The sequence below is a fragment of the Sprattus sprattus genome (assembly GCF_963457725.1).
Source record: "Sprattus sprattus genome assembly, chromosome: 5".
In the NCBI taxonomy this organism is placed as follows: Eukaryota; Metazoa; Chordata; class Actinopteri; order Clupeiformes; family Clupeidae; genus Sprattus; species Sprattus sprattus.
In genome coordinates, this window is record NC_137924.1 from 6,530,563 (window position 1) to 6,537,357 (window position 6,795).

Consider the following 6,795-nt stretch of genomic DNA (forward strand, 5'->3'; position numbering starts at 1 on the left):
TCCTTTGATTTTCCCTTTACAGAACCAGGACTAACACTGTTTTTTTTTTTGTGAGTGCACACATAGCCTACACCAAAGACAGCGGCAGGATTGGGACGAGGAATGTGTATCGCATTGTCATCGAGGATTGGTTCTTTAATGTCAAGTTTAATGTATGTCATTGTTGGCTTTGTAACCTTGAAAAGGGTATAGCAACACTAGCATTTTAGCTTTCCACAGAGTCATTCCAAACAGTCACCATTTGATAATGCCACGTTACAGTCTACATCTACATAATAATTATAATAATAATAATACAAACATTTGCAAAACAAAATAATATTTCCAAAGATGCTCCAACATTAAACTCTACTGTTGCATCCCCGTTATTGCCTGTCTTTGAGTTTGGATTTTTTTCATTTTTGTATAATTTATTGAGGACTTTTTTAGAATTTAACATTATCTTTCAATCAAGATTATCTTTTTTGACAACAGTTCCCTGGTATCCCTTCATCATCCTAAAAGCTCAAATCAGAGCAGAAAACTAAAGTATGTAAACCGTGTCTTTTAATGGCATCTTTTAGGGGCATCTAGTGGTGAGGTTGCTGAATTGCAACCAGATAAATACCCTTCCGTTTACAACGGTGCAAAATGGCAGACTTTGAGGAAGAGCACCAACCCCCTATATAGAAACGAAGGGCTCATTCTAAACAAACAAAAACACTATGATTCATAGTTACAGTTAGTTATGCACCAATGAAAAAATATTTATGATTCTAAACCTGATTGTTCAAATCCTATATAATTATTGACTACTATATATGCTGTATTAATGTGATTATGGGTTTCTGAGGCAGTCAACTTATCTAATGTATTTCATTGCTACTCTGTTATTTTATTTGTCTGATCACTTAATCCAAATGTCTTTTGATTATACCATACAGAGGCTAATGTAATGCAGTTACTTTTATGTGACATGTGTTTACATAATTTTTTTTGCACCCCAGGACTGTTGGTCTTGCCATGCCTCCAACATGAGTAACCCTAACCAGACGGACGTTGGTCACAGTATGGCAGAAAGTCTTCTTCATTGTGAGGATCGAGATGCAGTCTTTGCAGCCAAAGAGAGAAACGAAAGGGAGAAGGAGGGAGAGGATCCCAATATTAGACCCCGGAGAGATTTTAAGAGTGGGGAAACCCAATCTGAAGAGAGCAATTGGGAGGTCCCCTCTATAGATGGTCCTCTAGGTGAAGGTGTGGGTCCTGGTGGTCAAAGGTGAGTGTAACAGAGTGTTGATCAGAGAAAAACATAAGACTCCTAAAGTGACTTCTTTGTACATCATTATAGAAACCTAGCACTCTCAGAATGCACATCACTACATACATAACCTATACCTAACCTAGCATTCTCAGAATGTAGATCAGTAACCTAACATTCTCAGAATGTACAATATAGTCTAATGATGTGATTATATACAGTATGTGTACAGCCTCATTATTTTCACTTTCACATTCACATTGGCAGGCTTTCACCAGTACCCAGTGTATGTTCCATGAAGAGTAACCAGTCAATGAATCATCCTATTGAATTTACAGGAGGAAGTAAACACACTAGGTATTCATATTTCGTTTCATATAACAACTTGCTTGAGTATTTAACAAATTCATTAATTTGAACTTTATCTTGTCACTAGGGTTGATTTGGAAAGACCCGAGTCTCTGAGCAGTAGGTCTTCATCATGTAAGCTCTGGGATGATTCCACTCCTGTTGACGAGGCTTCTAGGTATGTGTGAAGAAACATCTGAATGTGAAGAATGATGAATTGTTTCCCTTCAACTTTATGTAGACATACACAGCAGAATGTATACTGTGAAGGTGTAGAAGTTACAGAGCTCAGTTCTTTGGGACTTATTTCTTATCTTGTATTCATTAAAAAACAACCCTGAACATCAAGTCATGAGATGATTTGAGAAAAAAAAATGCATACCCCTGTATAGGTTGCGTGCGAGAAGCCTATTAACTAAAATAAAAACTAAACAGAGCAAGCTAGAGAGCTTCTAGGAGTGTGTGTATATGTATTGTACTGCTTTGCTTTTTAAATTTAACCTAACAATACTCTGAATAATCACTATCAGGTTATTTCCTGAGTGCTATTCAATCTAGTTTCAGTCACTTTCTGAATTGCTAAGCGACACCTTCAGACAATCAGGGTCCTTTGTCTAATAAACTGCTGGGCGTCACTTCAGCCGGATGCAATCAGTGAACCTGCTATTTCAATAGGATTGATGCTGAAGCGTCAGCGGAAGTGTCAGCCCTCGTGTTCAGCCCTTTTCGGGTAAAGACATGCAAGTCTACCTGTGCAAGACCTTTTCGGGTAAATACATGCAAGTCTATCTGTGCAAGACCTTTTCGGGTAAAGACATGCAAGTCTACCTGTGCAAGACCTTTTCGGGTAAAGACATGCAAGTCTACCTGTGCAAGACCTTTTCGGGTAAAGACATGCAAGTCTACCTGTGCAAGACCTTTTCGGGTAAATACATGCAAGTCTATCTGTGCAAGACCTTTTCGGGTAAAGACATGCAAGTCTACCTGTGCAAGACCTTTTCGGGTAAAGACATGCAAGTCTATCTGTGCAAGACCTTTTCGGGTAAAGACATGCAAGTCTACCTGTGCAAGACATTTTCGGGTAAAGACATGCAAGTCTACCTGTGCAAGACCTTTTCGGGTTATGACATGCAAGTCTACATGTGCAAGACAAGTGACATGCAAGTCTACCTGTGCAAGTCCACCAAAGCAAGGACACGAACAAGGTGAACCTTTAAAAAAACCTTTATAATGTCCTAGCCATGTCACAGCAGCATTTCTGTGCTACTATGCCTTCTCCCATACTTCTCGGCCATATGGTCGTGGAGGTGGGACGGGGCTGTTGATCTCGGAAAACTGGAAATTCACTCAACTGCTGCCCTTGAACAGGTCTGCCTCCTTTGAATATCATGCAATTATGGTAACTGCTCCTGTTAAAACATATGTGATTGTTATCTACCGGCCACCAGGACAACTGGGTGATTTTGTCCATGAGCTGGACACCCTGCTGTCATCCATCCCTGACCATGAGTGTCCAATACTCTAACTTCTTTGCGACATGAACATCCACCTAGACAATCCCAACTCGGCTGACTTTCGGACCCTGGTTCACTCGTTCGACCTACCAGGTACCCACTCCTCCAACTCACAAAGCAGTTCCTTGCTCGGAACTGCACCATTGACAACCTAACTGTAACCCCTCTCCATCTCTCAGACCACTTCTTCATTCGCTTTGATGTTCGGCTCATTGAGCAACCCTCTGTCCCTCCTCCTATGGTCTCGTTCCGGCGCAACCTCCGCAACTTCTCTCCACCCCACTTTTCCTCCCTGGTTTCTTCTGCTCTTCCACCTTTATCCACCTTCTCCTCACTAGGTGTCAATGGTGTCACAGAATCTCTCTGCTCCACTCTGAGCTCATGCCTGGACAGTTTTTGTCCACTTTCTACCAGACCTGCTCAGTCTACCCAGTCTCATTCATGGCTGAGTGATACCCTCCGAACGCAGCGTTCCAATCTCAGAGCGGCTGAGAGAAAGTGGCAAAAATCTGCAGCACAGGACGATCTTGCAAGCTACCAGACATTGCTGGCCTCCTTCTCATCCAGCATCACTACTGCTAAGAAAACCTTTTTCAATGACAAGATCAGCAGTGCAACTGATGCTCGGAAGCTATTCTCCACCTTCAAATCTCTGCTCTACCCTCCTCTTCCTCCTCCTCCCCCAGCTACTAATCTCACAGCCGATAACTTTGCTTCCTTCTTCACAGAGAAAGTGGCAGCCATTGGGAAACAATTCGGCATACTGTCTGCCCTTCCTAAGGGCGCTTCCATCAATGGCTCATCGTTTCCCTCTTTCACCCTCTTACTGAGAGTGAGGTCTCCAAAATCCTAACAGGTAGCAGTCCAGCTACATGCCCACTGGACCCTATCCCATCCAACATTCTTCAAGCCATATCCCCTGCCATCTTACCAGCAATAACACAGGTGATTAATGCCTCATTTAATTCTGCAACATTGTGGCTCGGGTAACGCCGCTGCTCAATCCCGTCTCTCCATCCGACTCAGGTGGAAAACTATCTACCGGTCTCACTTCTCACCCTCCTATCTTAAACAATTGAGAGGGCAGCTTCCAAACAGGTCAAAGAGTTCCTGTCAACAAACAATCTACTTGATCCAAACCAGTCTGGATTAAAAAGCGGTCACTCCACCGAAACAGCCCTGCTATCTGTGACTGAGGCCTTAAAAACAGCTAGAGCAGCAGCTAAATCCTCGGATCTCGTCTTGCTTGACTTATCAGCTGCACAGTACAGTCAACTATACACTGAAGAAGTCTGTCTCAGTCTTGGATCCAAGGTCAGGTTTGCAGATAGTCAGGAAACTTGGGAGAGTGTCCAACAGTAGAAATAGGTTTATTTCAGCGTCACAGGACAATCCAATCGCATGGTACACGATAGGTCTCTCTCAACATACTGAGAGGAGTAACAGATATTTATCATCCAGGATATGGGAGGGAATGGGTGTGTCTAGAGGTGGGTACTATTTCTGAGTGGATGATTGAACCTGATTTAATCACAGTGAATGAGTACCTTGATTAAATCCCCATGAATAGCAGGAAGCTAGTTTGAGTGCATCAACTCAGTGATATCTAACACAGTCAACCACCGCATCCTTCTGTCCATACTGTCAAGTATGGGCATCTCTGGCAAGGCGGACTCCTGGTTTGAATCGTACCTCACTGAGCGCTCATTCAAGGTGTCATGGCTAGGTCATCTGTCTGTACCTCACCACCTCACCACTGGGGTAATGGGACCACTTCTCTTTGCCATCTACACCACCTCGCTGGGCCCTATCATCCTCTCGCATGGTTTTTCCTACCACTGTTATGCCGATGATACTCAACTGGTGCTGTCTTTCCCTCCTGAGGACAACACTGTTTCTGCATGGATCTCGGACTTGCTGATATATCCACATGGATGAAAAACCACCACCTTGAGCTGAACCTGGCCCAAACAGAACTGACGGTCTTCCCAGCCAAACAGTTCATCCACCACAACATCAATATCAATACTGACTCTTTATCTCTTGCTCGATCCAAAACAGCAAGAAACCTCGGGGTCATTATTGATGACCAACTAACCTTCACAGCCCACATCGCCTCTGTCGCCAGGTCATGCCGCTTTACGCTATACAACATCCGCAAAATCAGGCCGTACCTAACCCAGTATGCTACCCAGCTGCTGGTGCAAACCTTGGTGAGTTCTTGCCTCGACTACTGCAACGCCCTCCTAACGGGCCTGCCGGCTTGCGTGGTGTAACCACTACAAATGATCCAGAATGCGGTGGCGCGTCTGGTGTTCAACCAACCAAAGAGGGCACATGTCACCCCGCTACTTATTGAGCTCCACTGGCTGCTGGTAGCTGCTCGCATCAAGTTCAAGTCACTTGCTTGCCTACAAAGTGCTTACTGGTTCTGTTCCCACCTATCTAAATGCTCTTGTAAGGGCAAATGTTACACCCAGGACGCTGCGCTCATCTAGTGAGCGTCGTCTGGCACTGCCGCCTGTGCAAGCACGGCAATCCAGACTATTCTCAGTTGTAGTTCCACGTTGACAGTCCCGCACGTCGTTTTTCTATTTCTTGAAAAATCAATGCATAAGCTGTGGTTCATTAAACTCATATTTGGTACTTAAATAATAGAATATATTAATGCATGTATTATCTATTTCTTACAGTCAACACACAACAGAACCCACGGGTGTTCTCTGTGCTGTTTGTCCAAAGAGGGCTTCCAAGTCCTGCTTGACCTGCACTGCCTCCTTCTGTGAGATCCACGTGAGGCAGCACTACACAGCTCCAGCACTGCAGAGACACACGCTGGTGGAGGCCACTGAAGACCTGGAGCAGAGGCTGTGCCTAAGACACAACAGAGATCGAGAGCTATACTGCAGGACTGACCAGACTGCAATATGTGTATTATGCTTGACATTGGAACACATTGGACATGACATAATACCCCAGAAAGAACATCAGGTACTGATACTGTTGCCATGTAAACATAGATAACACTACAAGAATACACTGAAGCACTGCATGACATCAGTACAAATGAAAGGACATGTTAAATATTACATTTGTATGCTTTTTCTTCTACTCAGCATCTGCTTAAGAAACAATCAGAGGTGGAATTTAAGACAGGTACACAAAGTTGCATGTACACTTTACACATCTATTGTAATTTATGATCAAGAATTATTGAAATTACTAAATTTCTGCAGCAATTTAAAATGTTTCTTGTTTGTAGCACTTGTCTGGGGCTAGTGTTATGAAAGCACTAAATATCTGCCTAGGTTCAAAGGAGAGGTAGGCCTACGACAAAGAACAGTTGAACAATTGACAGTTTATTTCTTCACAACTTTGTAATGCAACAATATAGTAGTATAAACTGTATAAAACAGTTGAATAGTGAAAAATAAATAAAGAAAAGTTGATTGAATGATTATTATGATGATTCTTTCAGTGTGTCAGTGTAAAGTTCCAGGATATAGTCCTTCAATTCCTTTCTGTGTGTGTGTGCATCGTTCTGGTCTGGGTCTTTATACTGTGTCTCAACAACCTTTCTACCTGTCTTCTTGACGGCAGGACTGGGGTCTGATGTTTGATTGATATGCGAAATCAATTGTGATCTGGATCCACGGTTGGCCTCACCGCATCCACAATCTGGTTTAGCTCGCCATC

At 43.2% G+C, this 6,795-nt stretch overlaps 1 long non-coding RNA gene across 1 annotated transcript; it reads left to right on the forward strand.

Moving 5' to 3' along the window:
- Positions 1-1,554: 1,554 nt before the first annotated feature.
- On the forward strand, positions 1,555-5,869 carry LOC308365811. The gene is made up of 3 exons (XR_013968665.1): positions 1,555-1,594; positions 1,674-1,763; positions 5,793-5,869. It is a non-coding gene; the product is annotated as an uncharacterized lncRNA (long non-coding RNA).
- Positions 5,870-6,795: the final 926 nt, after the last annotated feature.